Source organism: Bombus flavifrons, chromosome 15, assembly GCF_040668555.2.
Source record: "Bombus flavifrons isolate JBK064 chromosome 15, iyBomFlav1_principal, whole genome shotgun sequence".
NCBI lineage: Eukaryota > Metazoa > Arthropoda > Insecta > Hymenoptera > Apidae > Bombus > Bombus flavifrons.
In genome coordinates this window covers 3,251,100-3,274,097 of record NC_138456.1, presented here as the reverse complement: position 1 = coordinate 3,274,097, position 22,998 = coordinate 3,251,100, and the positions used below count along the sequence as shown (strand labels likewise).

The 22,998-nt window shown below is 38.8% G+C and overlaps 1 protein-coding gene and 1 non-coding gene across 2 annotated transcripts in view; one reads left to right on the top strand and one right to left on the bottom strand.

Annotated features, from left to right (window-relative positions):
- The window catches only part of ss (aryl hydrocarbon receptor spineless), a 156,827-nt gene that overhangs the window by 8,308 nt on the left and 125,521 nt on the right, over positions 1 to 22,998 (top strand). The gene's annotated exons all lie outside the window — the stretch shown is intronic.
- On the bottom strand, positions 18,542 to 18,613 carry TRNAD-GUC (transfer RNA aspartic acid (anticodon GUC)). Its single transcript has one exon. It is a non-coding gene; the product is annotated as a tRNA-Asp (tRNA).

Sequence of the window (22,998 nt, the reverse complement as noted above, 5' to 3'; positions counted from 1 at the left end):
CCCGAATGGAGTAACATTGGGAAGCATAGTTCACGGAAGAGACGAGAGTGCTCGTAGAGTCAGCGAATGGTTTAGATATCGTATGATCGGGGCAAGATTTAATTCCGTAGCCGAAGGAGGATATCGTTTACCTACTTTCTACGTCGCAGCGAGCACACGCTGTAATTTAATAGACTCCCCTCGCGTTAGTCGGCGCCGTGATGCGTTTCGCTCGTGCGAGAGATATGTATAGCCCGAGCCGCGACAAGACCATTATTGCTGGAACACTCATAACTCCCGTAACCAGCCACACCCAGCAGATTTAACACCTCGTATCCAATTATAACGATGCCCCGTGTCACGCGTATAATTGGTGCCCCATTACATATTGCCGTGTCGCTTCCGACCCTGGTCTTCGTATTCCAACTCCTTCGCGACGTTCACTTTTCGCTGTCTCTCAATTCGAGTCTCCTCTCGTTAAGAATGCTGAATATAGAAAATCATCCGATAATAAGAGGAGCTATACCGCAGAAAGTGTGCACTCACGTCTTTGTTAACTTTTACGTGAGGGAAACACAGGTTGACCGACTACTACTGCAACTTTGTTAATTCGTAACATGGTTGTACACGATTTGGTAGAATCGTAGAGGATTAGAGGATATTTTTGCGACCATTTTCGGAGAAGTGGAACGTAAGTAGAAATTTCTTTTACGTAGTAAAATATTATAATGTGGACTTTGGATATTTTTTACGCTCGTCTTTTATCAATAGTCGTTCGTATTTGATTACTGTTGAATTTGATGCTAAAATCAAATGAATTAATAATAATGGTTATAACATAATCGCCTTTCTGAATTTTCTGACGTACGAAATTAATCAGTGTCTGGAAGACATTAATAATTCATTCGCTATAATCAAATTTTTCTTTGCTCTTGGGGAAAAGGCTAGCGATTGCTTATCATTTCTCTTTTTAATGAGAATAGTAAACGTTTGGTAGCGATGCAATAATGTAATAATCAAGTGAGATAATCCAGTAACAAGCGTATAAAAGGAATACTGAAAAAGATATCGAAATATATGCACGTAATTTTCAAGTTTTATTACAAAGCATAAAAAAGTGTGAAATCATAGGAGGATTCTTTTGTAAGATTTTAAAGAATGATGGCTTTTGATTTAATACACTTCAGAAATTTCATGGAAATTACTTTTGGTTAGGAGATAATTACTCGTTAACTCCGCTCAAACATCATATCAAGCGTACTGTATCTTGCCTGTAATAGTTTCGCCACCAAACAAGAAGGAAACGTATTTCTTGAAAAATCCCTACATCACCTCGATCTAGATCTCATTTTTTACCACTCATTCTGAATTCATTGTCTGTAACCGCATTTTTCGTTGCCCTTGAAACCACGAAGCGAATATTGATCACGATTTTTCATTAGTGGTCGCCGTACGTAATGATATCAGTAAATTGACAAGTTACAAGCTGCAAGTCATAGATTTCCTGATTTTCTAATTTTCATTCAAATATTACAATATATATACTCATACTTTGGAAAGATGATCGAAAATTGCAAGCAACTTAATGCGAGATTCGTGAATTTCCGTTGTTTCTTCAACTTGTACCAAATTTCTTAACATTACGATATTTATTGATACCGATAATTTATGACTCCGTCGAGTCGTCAAATTTTATCAACGATATTACCTCAACCGCACCGGAAGATAATAACATAAGAACAAAAGCGAAATAGTAAAATAACGAGAATATAAAACGATTCTCTCGCGTCCTTATAAAGGATTAACTCCGCTTCACTCGCAGCTCATTTCCAGCAGGAATAAATGTTTGTGTTCCCGTTCGAATCCCTGATTGTCTATTGTAAATAACGTCCGGTCCAACGTAGAAACAAAGTTTCCACGAAGGATACCGAAAAGAGGGACGAAGGGAGGAGGGCGAGTCGATTAAACAATCGGCAGGACGCGCAGTGCATCTTCCACCCGCGATCAGGGCTGCTGGGCCCAAAGGGACCCCAGCCAGTGGTGAATGGGCCGCACAGCAAGGAATATCCGTCCTCGCGGTTACGGCACTGTGAATAGAGCCATAACGAAGTGAAACGTGCAGGTGAATTTATGCCGCAGGAACGGACGAGCGCTCCGGCATCGTTCGCCTCGCCTTTCCTCTTTCGTCCGCTCGAAAAGTCTTCTGACCGTGCGGAAAAAAGCGCGCGGAATTAATTGAAGCCCCAACGACCGCTCGGAATTGCTCATTAAGCCTCGTTAACTGCCCTAATTTGGCGATCGTACGGATGACTGGTGGAAAATAATTCGCCCGTAAAAGCAACGAATCTTTGATTCAGGTTCTCGAGTTTCAATTTTTCTTTGAAAAATTGTATCGGATATTTTATAATTTTTCAATGTTTGTCACGGTATCTTCGAAGCGTCTAATTTTTATTTCCAATTTAGAAAGTTTCAGTTTGAAAAGGACGTTTGGTAGAAAGAAATAATCTTCTCGGCTGTGCAATCTTTAGAAATTTTCTAATGGAATAGTGAAATAAATTATCGCAAAGGAGGAAACAGTATTATTGAGGAGAATGCATCGCGAGAAATTAGTGAAATACGCGAAAGGATCGATGACAGGCGGAGAACGAGATGGAATCGGAGATTTCGTGGCGAAACAAGCGGCCCTGGCCACGAACGATGCACCGATCCGGCTTTGGGCCTGAGCTCGGGGCGAGCTGGTCCGGTACGGCGCTGTGTGTTTAACTATTCAATAATTCATCCCTCCATTCATCACCAGCCAAGTGTAAAATTTATCTTATTTTTATGTATTGGCCCCCTCCAGCTCGCCACCATGTATCAACTTCTTATTAGCCACGATTTGTTTGGCGCGCGCGGCATCCCGTCCTCTACCCTCCTCCACTAACCGATTTTTGTCCGTGTCCGGTAATAACGATGGCAATCCCTGCCGTTAAACCGTTTGATCGATCATCGATTCGAATTTTTTTCCATTGTCAGCCGTTCGTTGATCGTCCTTAAAATTCGTTCACCACTGGTTCCCAATCGCTATGGATTGGTGAGCTAATACAGAGTGATGCAAAAGTAATACCAAATACAAAGATAATAATCCTAAAGTTTATTTTAAAATACCGTAGTGGACTATTGCATTTTTCACTCATTTTTGTATTCAGTTGTTTCTTAGGGATAACGATAAAACAACGAAACAACTAATTTTGTAATAATTTTAGTTGTTGGTAATTTGAATTCGTTTGAAGTGGTTGTTATGTTGGTAGAATTGTGTTTTTGTATTACTCGGACTTGATTTGTTATTTTAATTATTTTCACGGCCGAGATATGTTCTTTACTAGTCGAGTATTGTATGTAACGTAAAATAAAGCTATTAAGTATAATGAAGCATAATTATTAGGTTGTGAATATTCATGCACATGTGGAAGTTTCATATTTCGATGAGCGTAACCAAAGAAGTAGAATTTAAAAAGAGGTTTGTTCTGTTACTAATTACTTATTATAACAAGTATATCTACCACGCTGTTTCCAGTTTCTTAACAATTATCACGTACATTTTTTCATACACATTTTTATACAAAATAAAGCCAAAATCAAATGTTCAACTTTCTCAACTTGTTCAATTTCTTATCGTTTTGTATGGTCGAACGCAGTATATCTACAAAAATATTTTTCTCATGTGAGATTTTAACTTTGAGATTGTGAACGATAAAGTTGTTGAAAAATGAAACAGTTACGTTAATTCGTTAGGAGAACGCGCGAAATCGCAAAGGAGATACATATATTATACAGATGAATTTTACTTCGAATTTTCAATGAAAAAATGGCCACCTGAATTTCTTAATGGTCACCGGAATACGAAGCAGTCGGCATTTGGGTCGGCGAATATGGCAACGACTGGTTTCGCGTAACTGTTCATCAATCATTGAACTAAATGCGCATAAATTGCGCTAGAATGTTTTCCAAACGACCATCCTCTCGCCGATCTACTAAATCTTGCCAACAAAACCGTGGCAGGAAAACACTTTTTAAACGAATGCACGCCTTCTCTCTACCAAGCTATTAATTGTTTCTTGTACCTATCCACTTTAATGAACTGATATATTTATACCGTCCTCAGCCATGCATGGCAACTCGAACAACTTATGGTAAAAAATATGTTAAAAAAGGGTCAATCTCTGTAATTTCACTTTCTTTACTGTTGATGACTTTTTGTATACCTTTTATTATAGAAGTAATTAAATTTAGAGCTAAAAGTATATATTTCTCTGAGTTTTTGAAAGTGATATTCAAAATGGAAACATTATGTTTTATATTAAAATTTATTTTCGCATGTAGGATAACTTCCTGTGAATGATCAATTCTCATGGAATCAAGCAGTGGTTAAATTCACGTATAGTTTTAACGAGTTGACAAACTCGATTTTCTTTCTATTTCGAATCCCTCTGACTTCGCTCTATTATCACAGATTACCACGCTTACTAAATTCATTCATAACACATATAGCGGCACATGGGTCAGAGAACAATTCAAATCATGTTGTTTTGCCTCGGAGTATCAAGATCGTTAGGTTACAAGTAATGTAAGAACAAATAGACTCCGGGCAAAACAATGTCGCCGCTACATGCAATCGTCGAATGAAGACGAATTTGAATTTTCCGACTCTCCCCCGACCAGTATAAATAAACGGACGCGATCGCGACTCAGTACATATCGAGTATCTAACAGTATCTAGAGTATCTCCGAGTATCTTATCGAGTTACGCGACGAGCATTAACGAGAGTATTTATTCCGGGATTTTATTTTGCGATTTATACTTCGTAATAACGACTCACGTTTACGGCTGTATATTAATTTATTATTTTAAATATATTCGACGATTACGACAACGGGCTATCTCGCCATTAAACCTCGCGTACCTACGTCCTCTTCACATAAACATCTACACACAAAACCGATCAAAATCGAATGAAACAAAGTACGTGTTAAGCCCAGCTCGGAGCTAAGCTGTCAATAAGAAATATCTCCTTTAAAAAAAAAAAAAAAAAAAAATAGCCCATTTTTCGCTCCACATATCGGTACATGCATATTTTATTATCGGCCAGTACAATGCGAATCAAAGGATGGAATATATTCCTTGAACTGATAACCAGTTTGGTCCACGCACCGGTTCAGGTCCTCGATCAATCGACCGTGTTTTCGAAGCAGATCGTGCACGCACGCGCGTATCTGTTTAAGAACGTCCTTCTTCGAAGCGGCCTCTGTGTAATTACGATCATCAAGCCCTCTATCCTCGCGGTGAGAAAAACGGATGCTTGAAAAACCAAATGACAGCCTCTGGTGACGTAATGACAATGAGGTGGCCGCCTTCTGGCACCGGAAGTACCTGCTACTCGAGGACCAGACACCAGCGGTCGGTGTCATACGCCATATCGTCTTCTTTTTTCTCTCTCTTTTTTTGCTCTCTTTTTTTCTCTCTTTTTTCTCTTTCTCTTTCTCTTTCTCGGTGCGTAACGAATAAATGGCTAAATTGCCGAGGAACGAGGCTAATTATCGAGCTTCGTGGAAAAAAACAAGGATCGGTCGGTTTGCGTATACGTTCGGTCAATTTTGGAAGTTCGACTAGCATGATTACTGGCTTTCGGGATGAAACGTCCGACGATTTCCTTTTAACTGACAGGAGGAAGCGTTCTAGGGGTGAATGGAAGCGGATGTGCACGTCTTAGGGACACGTTTGGTTCGGGTATCGAGCTGTAGAACTATGGCGGAATAGAGTAATTTTGTTTATCTGGACTACTTTTATCGCAATGGACTTTTAGTTAATTCGTTTGCTTGTTGCTACGTAAGTCTTTATTATACGTGAACGAAAGGTACGTATAACAGGTAGAGTGCGGCTATTTATGCAGATGCATATCTTCGTGAATGTAATTTAGAAAAAATGAGACCTGAGTAGAGAATTGTTTTATTCAGTAAAAATCATAAGGGATATTACACTTCCGATATTTTACCTATTATTCCGTATTATGTGTACGCTTCGTATTTCTCTCACAAATGCATCAAAATTTGCAGTGTAGTAATAGGTAATGGCGAAGATTGATGAAATTCTTATTGCATGAACTCCAATTATGTAGTTCATCTCTCGGGGGATTCAAATAATGGAATTCTACTGTATGCTACTTTCATCTAGATATGTATCTATAGATAGGAATAGTATTCTTCGTGTTGTACATCTGTTTTTAATAGGGGGTTTCAGGATTGAAAGTTTAATTAATAAGGAAAAGGGGGAAGGGAAAGGACGTATGTACCGTTTCGAGGAAGCAGGAGGATGTAATTTCGTGGAATACGCGAAATAATTATCGAAACAGCGCGATACGAGGGCCGGTGTTCCGCTATTTCGTGTAATTAGTTTGTCGACGGTATCATTAGTTCGAGTATCGTTGTTACTCTTCCTTCGTGGACCTTCATTCGATTCGCACATTGTGCCTCGTGTTCGCTGGTCGGTATATCCTGACCTCTTTTTCCGCTGCCAAGGTGTGGCTGTGTTTTTAGAACACGGTGAAACCATACCGTCGTAATCGACACGCGTTTCGATTCTCTTCTTTCGATCCAGAAGAAATTTCAGGTTGAACTTTTTTCAGTTTTAATTCGTCCTGAGAATTATTTACCAATTAGCAAGAAGAAAAAAGAATAAATAAAGTTGACGTCCAAACGAAGACAACCGTGCAAGTTTTAAGTTGTTTCTATTCGCACGTTCCTAATAGCGATATAAGTTTCGAAATATCTACAAGAATAGAGCACAATAATTATGTTGCAAATTACTACAATCATCATAATAAGTACCTACAGAATTCATTTTGGAATTTATTATTATTTATGTCACCTTACTGCGACAAGTAACCTTGTGAAAATAAGCCATTTATTTTTCACAACGAATAAAAGGAGATAGCTTTAACCGCCTATTACAATTATACTATTTAATTTGTAAGAAGCACGTGCCAGTTTAGAAAAATTACTTTACTACCGTTCATAATAATAAAAAGGCACGTAAACGATATTTTATGAAACAATATCGAGCATCATCATGTCAAAACAAAAAGAACATCGTCCTTTAAAATTAAAAGAAACGTAATTTTGTTATACGTTAATGAATAGCGAAGCGGTCAATTATTTTCTACTTCAAAACACTCTCAGTCGCATCGCTGTTGATGCGCAAAACAATGAATAAGTTAAGGGCTTCTCATCTCGCACATCATCTCACAGCCCATCTCATAGCTCATCTCATAGCTTCAGAAAGTTTTTATCGTAGTTTTTCTGCGACCTATCAGACCTTGGCGAGGCAAAGCGGCTGCCGGTCCTCGACAAGTCGGTCAGACCGTCATCGTCGTCGCTGCATCCCCTTCATTTCGCTATCCGCTCGTTTCGGTAGAATTTGCATTCAAGGAACGCGAAATTGGGCGGTGCAAAGATAGAGCTAATGCTCGCGGGGCGGACCACCGCGCCGTATAAACACAGGGTAGTCGATGCCTTTCTGGCTTCATCATCTTCGCCCTGTGTATACGCGGTTGCGTTCGACTTTCCACCAGGTTGATGCGCAGCCCGCGAGAATTGCGGGATCGCGAGATTGCGAGATTGCGAAATTGCGAACTCCAGCAACGTTTCAAGTTTTCTACCACAAAACTGCTATTCTCTATTTTTCTATCGATGCACGCCTTACGTATCGTTAGATACTCTCTTCTTGCTTTGAAAGAAATTTACACAAAACCTGCAATTTACGACTACATTTTTGCAAATCATACTCTCGGAACGTGTAATGAAATTACTAAATTAAATACAATATCATTATCGGTACAACGCACATGAAGAAGCGAGTCTAATTTTCAGTTTCTACGGACTTTCGTATTTTACTTTGTAAAAAGCACAGAAAAAAATCGCAAATCAATAATTATAGGTGCATATAGTAAAGTAATCATAGAACAGACGATACAAGATAATGTTTTATTTATTTTGCTACGTTGGAAAGCTCGGCCATAAAAGAGTCGAGATTTTTCTCTCTATATCATTTCCAAATAAAGTGATTAATAAGCGATTCTTCGTCTGAAACTTTCCAGTATTGATATCGCCCATGTTCCACGAAATGTTCGTTTCCTACTCTATCAACGACAGTCATATTTAAACAGTTAAAACTACTTTTTTCTTTTTTTTTTTTGTTATTTTCAATCACAAAGATTCCGTGTTACCTTTGTCGGGATATTTTTATACGATTGTAAGTTTGCTCGTTAATTGGAAGAACCCAAAGGACCTACTAAGTTGCGCATAAAAAATCCATGGAAATTACCAATTACGGCGTAACATGACTTTTTAAAGAGGCAGCATCGGGCAACGAGCTGGCGACTCGTACGAAAAAATACGATCGTCTTGTCAGAAGGATCGCGTGACGTAGTTAGTTGGTACCGATCGCCGAGGAATTAAATGTTAAGATCGAGATGACAGTGTATTAAAGCGTTTTACGATAAACATTCGGTCGCCGTAGGGAAGATGGAATCCTCGTGCACGGTAGGAATTAATTAATGAAAAGGCGACGCGCTACAGATTGGCGTGAAATTGCCGGTTCAGCGGGACCGAATTCGCGGTAAATACCAATATTCTGTCGCGATCGGAATTTCGAATAAATATGAACGCGTCGATCAACGTATCATTTCTATGCTAATGGTACCGATAGGCCGCCGCCGCCACTCTGGTATTGCCTGCTTAAAGGCCGATTTACACGTACTTGAATGCCTGCCCGTGTTGCGGTTTTGTAATTACGGCAGCGTAATAAACACCGAATAACAATCGAACTCGTTTCCCCCTATTAGTTCGTTACAGTTGCAAAAACAAGGATCTGCGAAACGAGCTGTTTCCGATACGTATTATAGGCGAAACAACAAGTTGTAGCGGCTAATGGCGCCCGGTTCGGTTATTTTCATAAGAAAATTGTGACAGTCTGTCGAACAGGCGAAATAACAACCTCCGTGAGTTTTTGTCAAGGCAATCAAATTGACAAGGTTTTTAAAAAAGTGGCAATCCGTATATTTTAAAGATGATTTCAGAGAAAACGTGGGAACTGTGTTATTATGGTATCGAATAAAAGGTAGACTGGTACTTTTGAAAAGTTGCGAGTAGACAAAAACGATTACAAAACCGCCATTTCGACCGTTTCCGATATCCGACGATTGTTTGAAAATATCTACAAAAAGCCTACGCATATACCATCGATATTCAGCCATCGATAGCCCGCAACAAAACAACTCGGAACATCAAAAGTAACATTAGCCGCAGTCTGCATCATCGGTTTGATGGCCAGCTTTTATCCGATACGCCAATTTGTTGGTCGGACACACCGGAGACCCTTAGGTCCAAATGTGTATCCGGAGATGGGCGAAACGTGCGTTCCACGTTCGAAAAGCCGGTGATCAAGGGTAAAAATGAAGTCTTCTCTCCCGCGCAGACTTGTCTCCTGGTGATATGTAAATTTCTGCGGTGCATATCGCTGTTACAAATTCGAAGGCAGAGCTGGAGGGGGAGGGCGAAGAGAGATCGGCCCGTAACCCCAGCGCCGACTGTGTAGACGTGTAATCTTCGGAGCTAGCCACTAGGCGGGGTAATAACACGCTCGCGATCACAACGTCGGGGTATCAAGATGCTAGCCAGCGGAGCCGTGCACGTAGCGCGAAATCGGTAGCAAGTACCTAACAGGTGAAGAACTCGGAGTGATTTTCTCTTATGGTGTGCTCGACCGGGGCCAGATCGGCGTGTTAGCGGCGTTTATTTTAACCGTTTCGAGCAGCGATACCGATTATTACGATATTACCGTAGGTGTGTCGCGAGCCTGCGGAATTGAATGTCGGCCGATCGGTCAGCCGAGGCTTCGTGGGAGAGATTCGAGATTTGCACAGGAATTGCATCCGTTGAGAATCTCAGAACGATTCACTGACAGAATTTTTAAGGAGGCTCCGAGTATACTGAGAAGAGAAAGAAACGGATTGGCTGCAAGGTAAAAGGGAAAAGAACGAGCAGTGGCAAGGGAAAGGTCCTTGAGTAAAGTTTTAAGTGCATCGTAGCGGCTGTGTGCGATTAGTATAACCGTGTTTAAGTAGGTTGAACAATTTTTGGTCAACCAATCGAGTCGATTTAATTCGAATAATTCATATATACACACACTTGGTACGTTATTTAAAGCGACCATACTAAATTCCAAATTTTTATACGATACATGTGTGTTTTGAGTAATCAGATTTGAATACGTTAGAGTTGAATATGTTTTTGCGATCAGGTTAGCTTAATCGTTGGGGAATGTCCGTGTCATTTAACCAAAGATAAACGCGTGGACAACCTCTGTTTAAAAACTTCAACTTAAATCGCTGAAGTGGGTCGACCGATTGTCAGTCGATGAAGCAAAAATTACTTAATGTAAACGCAGTTTATGCGACAAGATCGTCGACAAATTCACGTAAAGAGACTTCCTGTCCCCACAAAAGATCAAGTACGTGATCGTCATATCGTTTTCCTTCGCGTGCCGTAGAAGCATCGTTCGCGGCTTGAAAAACGCGCCGCGCGCCCGCTGCGCCCGTAATTTCGGAATTCTTCTAACAGTGTAAACGCCCACTTGATGTTTTCGATATCGTGTAATCGTACGGAGCGGCCTCGCGGGACAATATTATGTGCCGTAACGTTCGTATAAATTTTCGAGGGCGAGGTGCCGCGTTTTTGCCGGTCGATCCGTATTAATTAGCATAATTTCAGGCGCGCTGTCGGCTGGCAGGTGGGACAAGAGCGAGCTCGTTTCCGGCAGCCGCCGCCGTCACCCAGCGACTTGATTTATTTAATAAAATTACAGACGGAAGAAAAAACGCGCTCCTGGGCTCACGTACGCGATCGCGACGCGATACGAACAGGATCCGTGGATCCCTGATCGATACTTAACAAAATAACGGTAATGAGAATAAATTGAATAGCATGGGTAAATAACGCAGGGTAATGCGAGTAAATTAACGTGCCGGATCAAACGAAAGTAATAATTGATTACGCTACACGAGTTATTGGTATATAATCGATGCATGAACAACGTAATTACAATACGTACGAAGATGTTATAATCGATCAAAGGAAACCGATCGATGCGATGATTGCTTGATTGTAGAAATTGTTGTACCTCTGTTTGTTGGTGGTAGTACGTTCATGTACGTTCATGAAACGAGATGAAACGATGAAATCACGAAGAAATTATTAGTATATTAAAGTAAAATGTCTAATATATAACATTACCTGTTATTCTCTCTAATACTTTGAAAGAAATTTTACAAATTTCTTTTCCTACTAAAAATTCTTACAAAAATTCTTCCTGACCAATCGCTTCTCAAATAATCTACATCAATTATCGTATATTTTATGACATTACCGATTGTCTTAATATGTACTTAAGAACAAAGACATACTTTCTCAATTGTCCAATAAGGATCAGCATATATTATTTTGGAGATCTGTTGACTGCCGTATTTATTACAGTTGCTTGAGATGGAATGGAAAATACGTATCTGTTTATGTGTGTGAATAAGCAGGTTCCTTTGTCAGTTCGATGGACTTTCGTGGAAGGGTATTAAGATCGACATCGATTCGCAGAGAGAATGAAATCAATTTATCAGCCGGGCTGCCCGGGCTGACGAATGCGTTTCTGAACGAGGCAACACCCACGCGCGGGCCGGTCGCGCGATCAATGTTGTCAGCGTAATTAATTCGCTGGCATTACGCACACAGCAACTCGCCAACGATTAACAAATCGATTTATTTCGCGTGTGTTGAGGCCTCGGCTTCCAAACCCGTGTCTTTGCGCAATTGTTCAATGCGACGCTGTGAAATTTATCAGCGACAGCGTTATCGGTATCGATCGTAATTTTTCAACGTAGATGAATTAAATGGAATTAGCTAAGATTCGACAGCTTAAAATTTAACCTTCAAATTTGTACAGAATAATCGAACTTGTACAGTAACTTGTATAACACACTATTTGTACGCACATGTATTTCAATATGACAAGCACAGGAGAAGAACGTAACATGTCCATTTTTGTTAATTTTTTTGGTAGTTTCACGATTATAAGTTTCTCGCAGATAGGTGATATGTCTATAAAATTTTAAATAACTGTACTTTACGGAGAAACGCCGTTCTAAATGATAAGAAGAAAAGCGAAAAAGAAATAGGCGTGAATGGACAAGGAAATTTCGTACGTATTTTCTTTCATTCGCGTTTATTCCAATTGTTTTTGTCATCTGGTAGTCGATCGCTTGAAAAATCGGTCACTTTTAAGAATAATCGGTAGACGCGGTTGCAACATGATAGTCGCGCAGCGGTGTACGCAACAGTTACGCGACCGATCCGGTGTTGCCATTTTAGAGATTTTTCCGTCAGTTTTTTTTCTTTTCGCTCGAATCTCTATGCTTTCCATCTACTTTCCTACGTTGCTTCTACGATTCTCGAGAAATCTTTAATTTAATCGTAATGCCATAACATCCGCATTAACAGATGAATAAATTACTTATCATCGAAGAACTGATCTTAAATTTTTTGGTTTGTAGTGCACAGTGCACACATAATGGGCAAAAATATACACATTTTTCAAAATATAGTACTCTCTGTAGTAGTGTTTAGTAAGTAAAATAATTTTCTATCTAGCTTCTATCTACCTAATTCTATCCTCAAAAGATTAATTTGCATATATATCTACAATTTACTAATTACGATCCGAATTATGGAATTAATAAAAAAGACGGAGTTGATCGGTTTAACGTCTGTTTATTCGTAGTTTCGAGCGCGCTGCTTCTCGTTGGGGATTTCAATGCCTGCACACAGTCCACTAGACACGATCGTGTTCGATTTTTCATAAGACAAATCTTAATCAATTTCCTCCGGTCATTTTCCCCGATCTTGTTGTAAAACTTCATTTAATATAACGATCAATTTCCAATTACCTGTTCCTCGATAAAAGCTTAAGTACATCCACCAGCGAACCCCGTTATCTTCGTCAAATATCTCAGATAACGACGTCATCGTTCGGACATGTAGTATCTGCCATTGAAGAGCAAACCGAAGCAAATGGATAGCTATTAAAAAGCAAGCGGCGAGGATGGCCGGATAAAACGCGTAGCAGGTGTAACATAAAATGCAACGGGCTTTGGTAGAAGAGAACTCCAGTTTAGGTTCACCGAACGACTCGAGTTCCAGCGCGAGAAAGAGTCGCGTTTCGCGAATCGGAGGAGTACCTTTACCTGGTCTGGCCTGTTGCAGGAACTGCAATGACTGCTATACGATCTACATACCAGCTAATAGGTGTAGCTAACCGGAAAAAGAGAGTCACTCGACCATTCGATGTCCGTTTGTTTACATAGACGTGAGTGGCGTGTGCATTTTTATAGGGAGGATCGGATATCGGGGCGTCGAGTTAAGTTACAGTTGGCCTTTTCTCTCCTTTCTATCGTTCCCTTCTCTTCTAAGCTTCTCCCTCTCATTCTCCTAACGCTTAACCCCTTCCCTTTTACTTTTCCTTATTACCTTGTTTTTGGTTAGTAAACGGTGGAAATTTGTTGGATGATTCGCATTCGATGTCAGCAACATTCATATTGTACTCTGCGATCTTCCACTTTTGCCTCAATTCCTTTACGCTAACTCTATTTTGTAGTATCCTGTGAATCTTCTTTCTTTCGCTAATTATATCTTAACGAGTTTACTAGTTTTGCTAATTTAGACACGTTGATCAAAGCTATTTCTATATACTGTCACTCTTATTGGATCTTTATGAAAACTTTATAAAAAAAGAGATACGAAACGAGATATGGATAAACGAAACTCGGAAGATCGTTGAGAAATGTTTGCAGAAAATTCTGTAAAGGACAAGAGTTTCTTAAATGCTACGTTGATTTTCTTCTTGGACAATAAAAATTGAAGACTAGTCATGTCTAAGATGGGGAAAGGACAGTGATTCTATTAAATGCCCGATGATTTTCCAACGAGTGGTCAGAGAATGTCCGACTTACCGACAAATTGTCCAGTCTGGACGTAAGTAGTTTAAATTACATCCTCGATTACGAAGTCCAGAGACGCGTGGGACGGCGAAAGTCTGTCACTGGTGTGCTCTAATCGCGATATAGTCGCAAACTTTCCAGCCTTTCGTATCTCCCCCTACTGCAGTTCAAGAGGGAATTGCAGTTGTATCGCGACGTGATTGTTCAGCGTCAGTTCGCTATCGATTATTGTTATTGCAGCAGCTTGTCGGTGGAAAATAGACACGACATGCACCGAAAGGTGTCTATAGTCAGGAAAGTGTAAAGAATTGATCACTGTGTTTCCTCACGACATATTTTCTCTTCCATGTTTTCTGGACAAACTTTTCTGTGTCTAATAAACCTTGATTTCGTGGAACTTTGGAAGTCACTAAATTGTCTGATTACTTGCATAAAAATGTTCTTTCGATTGCATAAAACGTGTATTTTTAAATAAAATTGCGTAAAGAAGTCTTTTGTCGTATTTGATCAAATTGACAGAGAATAGAGGCGAAATGGAAAATTCGAACGAAAGAATGTTTCCGGGCTTTAAAAACGTGTATTTCAAGTGGCATTAAATGCAAATAAAAATGTTATTTATCGTTGGCACTTGATTACATTTAATACAGAATGGAAACGAAATTGCAAATGTTCTTAGAGAGTAAAGAGTAGGTTGATTACACGTAATTAAGTTGGCTGTAAAAGATTAAGATCGTTGGTTAAATGTTATTTTTGCAATAAATTCTGCTGGAATGTGGTCGGACGTTTGGTGCAACGACACTTATGCTTTATGCGTTCGATACGACGGTGCTTTTCATTAAATCGATATGCTGCATTGCGCACGTTGTTACACGATTCTGTGCTCTTTATATTATACACAATTATTACATGTCGTTGTATCACTGAGAGCTGCTATACGTGGTTACGTATGTTTGCAGTCCTCTTATGACACATTGTCACGAAACATGCGAACCGTTACCATTGTTTGTTGCATCGTTCCTTTTATTCGTCTTCCTCGCGGCTGATTCGGTTTTGAAAAATTGCGTTAAGATTACTTATGTCCACCCCCGCGATTTCTTTACTCTTGCTTTCTTATTAAACGCGCCTCGTCATATATCTCTCTGTTTGGAAGAAAAAAAAAAACAAAAACAAAAAAAAAAAAACAAAAATAAAAGTCAGCCGTGAAATATCGCGCTTGAACGAAATAACGTTAATTACGTAAATCTTTCGACGAACAAGTTCAACCAAACGTATAATATAAATATTCAAAGAAAGAATATGCAAATATTTCTACCAAGAGATCCAAGAAGAAGAAAATATAAGCTGAAAAAATATTCCTGGAAGCGGAATAAAAATTGCGCCAATTTCTTAATGAAAAAGTCCAACCAGAAGATACAAATGAAAGGTCGGCTAAAAAGTTCCTCGAATGTGAATAAAAATGTACTCGAATCTTTCTACTATCTGTCGCAATATAACTCTTAATAATCGAATTTAATTTCCTTGAACTTATCGGGCAGAGAGACCGGTGAGTCGATCTGGCAAAAACGATTCTCACGTTGCATTTTGTGGACGCGGACGCGAGCGCGCTCTTGTCCGCGGTTTGTTGGCGCCTTACGGTGGAACAGTTTTGGAATTAACCCATTAGCGCTAATGAGGGAATCTGAAGTCAATTAAGCACGCCGTGATAATATGGGACCGATAAGCGAGAAACCGATGAATATGCAAACTATCGTGCGGCCACCTGCCACATGCCTTTTCTTAGAGGCCGCGGCCGAGGAACGCGCGTGCACACACGCAGAGGCGTCGAATTTTCACGGAATTGGTATTATACATATCGAACGAGATGCGAGAGTACACAGATTGTGACATCGTGATAACTTTTTCTCTTTGTGCCTGTAATTTATCTCTATTACCTTTCGATCGACCGAGAGTGCTTGTTTTAACGAATCATCTTAATAACGAGAAGATAGGACATATATAGCGGCGGACGAGATTAGTATTTTTATGTATGATGTTGCTACCTTTTATGTTAGATAATTTTTATCGTGGAATTTTTCCGCGGCTCTAACTTATCTCCGTTAGTTTTTGATGAACCGAAGGTGCCTTGTTTTAACATATTACCCTAACGACGAGGAGATAGAATGTATAGTAGTGGACGAATCTGAGTTGTGAACAGGAAAAGGTTAATTATATTCATTCGCGTATACTGTATTTAGTTGTGCAATATATTTCAATTCAGCATATTTCATTATTAAGAAACTAAAGAATCATGTTAAAGATTCATTTACGAATACAGAAGTGTTACGTTTTAATTAGATGTCGATAACATTGAAAAGAAAAAAAATTTATAATTCAGTTAAGTTATGTAAATGTCGGATTTTTTGTTGCAGGTCAGTGTTCAGAAATTTCCTCGCATAGAATTCTTGTCCGTAAGTCGGGTAAGCTTATTTAGTTATTTTACAACTGTCACGTTAGTGTTAATATTTACATGTTTCAATATACTGCGCGAGTACACGGTTGATTTATACATTAAGTTTTTCCCTCTGTCGATAACGTTCAATCTCTCTATTCGAATTCGATGATTTACATACGCCGCGCTCGAGAAATATATAAATATTTATCCCGAAAGATAACGACATTATATTTCACCAGATGGAGATAAATCCCAGCGGAATTGAAATATCAAATTAAGATAGAGATAATCGTAGAATTTGCACAAACCCGTTCAACAAGGAGAACGAGTTGCCATAGTATCGCGCTTTTCCTTGACAGTCAGCGAGATTAATCTACTAACACGACACGCATTTTGATTTTCTCGCTTTTTTTAAAAACATTGCGAGTACCCGCGTGATATTTGACATCAGCGAATTTAAAGAATCTTATTGAAAGGTCATTTTTAATACATATCTTCATATAATTTCGGTGTGTTGCGATCTAATTATTATTAAAATACAGGGAGACACAAAAGTATTCGTACAGTTGGCCTGTTGTAGAAACAAAAAGAGAAACAGTTTCTGTATTATCGAATAACGAAAAAGACTGAGAAAACGTAAAACCAGATTTCGTTGACTTATACTTGAATATTTTTAATATTAGAAATATTTCCCTTTTTATTTCTACCGAAAGAATTCTCTTCTTGTTTACGTGTATCCTACCGAGTACTTGTGTCTTTAATCGTATCTATTCATTCTTAAGCAACACGCAAAACACGCTCGACCCGATAATTGCAAGGAATTCGTCATAGAGCAGCGGCAAAAATTTTCATAATTTTCTGACGACCGTAAAACTCGCCCGGTTTTTCTCTCCAACGATTCTAGCCAAACAGAAATATTTATTCCACGAAGATATGGAAATGAACTTGGCGGCGAATTTATTTCCGGTCGCGTCAGCACGCGCCGCCCGTTTTTGCCACCAAAATTCGCCCGCTTCCGTGGAAAATTCGCTTCGTTTTTCTCATCCAGGCCGCCATTAACGGCACGTGAGAGGATTTTTTGGCCGTTTTGCCACCAAACGAGACCGCGATTTTTCGTGACGTGGCACACATAAAGGGGAGAGAAGGAGAGCGCTGGACAATCGTGAGGAATCGTTTCGTGACGCTTGCCGATTTGTCTTGCGACTATTAGCGCCGCATCGGAATTTCGCTGATTGTTTGGGTAATTAGCGAAACACGCGGCCCTCGAGAACGATGGTACCGTATCACGATGCTCGATGACGCGAACACACTGATTCGATTGCTTCGCTTTTTATAGTTCGCTGGTTTCCAGCACGATTTTCAATCGTGAAATGAATTGCGTTAGGAATTAATTGCGGTGGCTAATTGGATTTTTGTTTGGTGAAATTCATTCATGTGAAAGGAATAGCGAAGCTAAATGGAAATCTTATTCGATTGTTGGGCTGCTTTGCTGTTTAGAATCGGAGCTTTGGAATTAGGCAACACTGTGATTTATGGTCGGTTGATAAGAATCTTCATTGATGAATTACTCACTTTACTACATGTTATTTACGTAGTATTTCTAGTCGTCGTCGGTGTCGTTTAGTCTTTTTTAATTGAAGTTGCAACGATCGTTCATCAATGCAGTTGTAAGCAATTTACAAAAGTTCAATGATCTTGTACAATATTCTATTACACTTCGATTTCGCTATACCATTGCATACGAGCCAAGATATTCTGATAATCTGGTATTCACTCTTTTCTATTCGTCGTCACGAGAAAGAATGACCTTGTTATGAAAATCCAAGAGCCTCGTTGCCAGATCAATGTGGCCAAACTCCTTTGTCCTCTGCCTGTTATTCTATACCTCTGTACATAGCATATACATATAGGATACTTCGGTCTGACATATTCTTTGGTAAGACGCGCGGTTTATCATGAACAGAGTCACTCGATAGTTTTTGTAAATACTTTATTTTTGCGTCAGTATACGTACATATCTAAAAATATAATTTTATGTATAAAAAAAATATTTCTCCCCGGCGGGGAATCGAACCCCGGTCTCCCGCGTGACAGGCGGGGATACTGACCACTATACTACCGAGGACTTGTGGTAACATACTCTTCCAGTACTCCTGAAGAGGAAAAATTCAATGAAAATTGCACTTTATTTTTTTTTCTATTTTAATATAGAACATATTGATATAATGTTTTTCATTCAATAACTAAAAATTATGTTTTTAAGATTAATATGATATGTTACGATCGTGGAAGAAGTATAATCTATTATTTTAATACATGACGTGCAAATGATACAAATTTTCGTGAGCCATTTCTATCAAAGCATTGATATAGATTTGTCTCTCTTGTTTCTTTCGACCGAATAAAAGTCTCTTGAAAAGGAAAGACGAGGTTCATTCTTAAGTGGACGTGCCCTCGTATCGTTTAGTCGATTCGTTACGCACTATCTCTTCACTAAACACACAAATTGCTAAAGTATCGATAACCAACCACTAATACCTTATCAGTTACTAAGAGTCTATACCTACGAACAAATATGTAATTTAGAAAGTTCAACGTATACAGAACTTACCTTCAAATGAAACTTTTCTGTTTAAATTTTGCTTAGAAAAGATTAGTTTTTTTCTTCTTCTTTCTTCGTTAAAATCGAGATATCCATAATCGACCATAAATGCGTTACTTAGAACCAAATAATTCGTGTAGTCGACATATTATCAACGATATTATTGATAACATGTATGCCTATGTAGAAACAAATAATTTAGAGATTTCAATGTTTACACGACCTAAGTAGCTTGAATGGACGTTTTTGTTTAAATTTCACTTGGAAAACGAGGAATGCTCACGCGTCTTCTCTTCTTCTTCTTCTTCTACCGATGAATTCGCGAGGAAACGTATACACTGCTGGAAGCATTGTAAAAGTAAACAGAAACGTGCAAGTTTTTCTCACGAGAGACGGCATGAAAAGAAGACGTGGCCGGAGGAAGGCAAACTGCAGAATGCGATTAGGGTAGAGTCAGAGTCATTCATGGGTCTCGTTACGAGACGTCTGCAAATCACTCGTCAAGGGTCATGTCGTAAATTACATGTCGTCTCATGGCCGGAGGACTGGACTCTGCGCCACACATGTCCTTTTCCGACTCTGGAAACAGTCTTTTCTCCCCGAAGAAAACGTTGAGCTGTTCTAATCGCTCTTTTTTTCTATACATAGGAATACTTTGGACAAATCTTCAAATCTTAAGAACTCATGCAATTTAACGAGCTTAAAAGAACCGAGGTAAAGAAGATGCACGATAGAGAAGCAGAGAAGGGAGTTTGTTTCTCAAGAAGGTCAACTGTACTTCTTTGAATGCAAATGATGAATACGCAAACACTAGTGCGTACGCTGTACAAGCAAGTTTGTTAAACGATATCTCGAAATGCGTTTTACGTCTGGTATTGCTATAATTAGATCGACGACTCATGAATGTGACTAAAGGAAATGGAATTTAAATCGAAATTTGCATATTTTATTGTATATTTTATTGTATACATTGTGCGCAGTTTTGCTCGTTCAAATTTCCCATAAAGAAGTAAAAATCCGCGATTTAACTATATATATAATGGCCAGAAACAGCGAGCTATACTTGTTCTAGGAATTTCAAAATTCTAATCATTTAAGGTATTATTACTATAACATTACAACTTAATCATTAAGTATATAAATGCTACATTATGTTGTCTTCAGATTCCACTAACTGTTTCTAAAAATTACAATATTAATTCTTAACGAACACGTTTTCGGATATACCAAAACACGCCAGAGTAACGAATGGAAAACTAATTTACGAGGGACGAGGATTGCAATTAACTCGAGGCCACTGGCCAAGCCAGGTTCTTGTCTCTTTCGTTTTATTTTATATCGCACCTTTTACCACATTTTTGTCGTTTTCGGACGGAATCGGCGAATTCGTCGCTGCACCGGGGATCGGCAACTGGCATCAAGAAAACAGTACTCCTTATTAATCGTCGAGATGTTTATCACTGTTTAACGAAGGGGTCCTCAGAGTAATTAGGTTGCATCGTGGGGAAACGGGAAGTAACGAGGCACCTGCGTGTTTCCAGTTTCGCGTTAAAATGTTTCGGTGAAATAAATTGGCAGATTAATAGTAAACGATATTTTCGATCCTCTCTTCCGAGTTATCCTCCAGTATTTTTTTCTTTTTTTTTTTTTTTTTTCGTTTACAGTAGAACTTCGTTTATGTCAACATTTTCGAAGATTCAGAGATGTCATTATATAATACAGCGATGAGTTTCTCATGAAGATAATATATTAACAAATAGATATCAGATCGATGTATGTACGGTTGCTTTGATCAAGTTTCTTGAAATTTTTGCCAATCGAAGGAACCGTTGCAATAATGAGGCAACTTCAATTATTCTTTTATTTGATATTATTATATAATTTAAGGGAATAGTCTCAACAATCAGGTTCCTTCCATATTTAACTATTTTATATTTAAATATTTCTTCCTATTTATAAAACGACGTTAAAATAAAATAAGCCGCAGAAATATGTTATGTTTTCTTTTTTTTATAATCTTCGTTATGCTCCAGGCTATCAGTTTACTACGAAATATTTCCTCGTTTGTTTTCGGAAATTCGGTCGTTTTTTGTCAATTCGAGAAGTTGTAATTCAGAATTTTTCGAGGATCGAATTGTTCGAGGGTCATCCTCTCAAGGAAAAGTTGGTTGATAAAAGTTTTTCAGGGTTGTATAGACTAGCATAGAGCGTAGGGGCGAACGTGCAACGGCAAACACGACCGATTGTTTGCAGACTTGTGCAAACGCGTTTGCGAAAACGCAAGTACCGCCCAATAGGCGGAGAAACAACGGTGTTCGGTGGGTCGACGGCACGAAAACTTGTTCATTTTTTCCGAAAGATCACGCTAGCCACGCCATGTGTTCGCTCGGCTGTTAGCTTTGCTTTTGACGGTGCCTCCGTTCCGCGTCATCTGTCCACTAAAATTTGCGAAACGTCCGGCCTGTTCTATAAAATATCGTTTTGCAAACTTATAAACGCTATCCACTTTGAAGTACGCATATACCGATTCAAAGGTAGAATTATCCGCCACTGTTAATTCTTTCTAAAACTAGTTCTCAATTTATCATCGTGCTGTGTATTTGTAGCGACAGTTGCCTTTATCCATACGATAACATCGTGTTTTATCCATTCTAGTCATCTTTGTAATATATCTTCTTAATAATTTAAGTGAGAATACGTCTAGCTGAGCAGGTATTTTATAGATGTTTTCTTCATGTAGGTTTAATATTAGATATCTTCGCATGTCGGTGTCAATTTTTATCCTTAAAAATATTTCTAGATTTGATGAAGCTCATTGTTAAATTATGTACAAAAATCAGTATTTTCCAATACATTTTCTCGGAACAGATTTGTCTTAGGTGACTCGAAATTGTTATACCGGTCTAATAACAGTATTCGTTCCCTTGAATTCCTTCGTGTAACAGAATGAGTAATACAGATTAGATTCGGCTTTTAAACCTTTCCACTTTTCATATTGATTTAATGCTAGTATTCGTTTTCACGAGCTTCTTTATACGAGAAAACAAAGCAGTTTCGCTTGAATTATGTTTTCTAAATTTTCATGTAGCCTCAATATTGATATTAACTTTCTCGGATTTCTTCGTGTAACAAAATGAAACGGTTTCGAGGTTCGATAGGGTTAATGGAGAGAGTCGGTTCTTTTTTTAATAAAAATTTATGCGACCGCGCTTTTCATCCGACCGAACACTGCTACACACGCGATGGAGCACGGGCTGCTTATTACGTGAGTTAAAATGTGCCAGCCGCTGATAAAGCGTTTTAAATGCAATCATTAATTTCGCGTCGCTGTTACCGCAATTAGAATTTGCATTTTATAAATATGCAGCCATGCCCCGCGTCTTTTTCCATGTTTACGGGCGCCCCCTTCTATCCTATTCCAATTGGCGCCAGTTCTTTTTCTTTCCGTCGATTACACGTAAGACCCGTACAGATTTTGCTCTGTTGGCTTCTAACGAGCCTAATGCTTGCGAGCTCTATAGTTGCCTACGTTGTTATTACATAGCAAACAAGGAACAATGAAAATACAAAAAGCTACGATAACGAGTGGAGAAGGGAGTTCGTTTCTTTTAACTGAAGGTTCTAGATTTTTAATTCTATTTCCGTAGAGATTCCTATCGAATAGGAAAGTTACCTCAATCGATACGCCAAGTAGCAAGAACTACTTTTATTCCTCAGCCTTCGATTTTTAATATTTCTTAAAATATTATCAGTATCTTGGAATGACCGGTTCTCAACATTATTCTCACGATTGTTTTCTCTTTCGTACTTATATTGGATCGATTAATAAACATTGCTGGTTATCTCTTGAATCTTCCTTCTTTTAATTCCGATCCAAATTCGACTTCATTCTCACCTTATAGAAATCT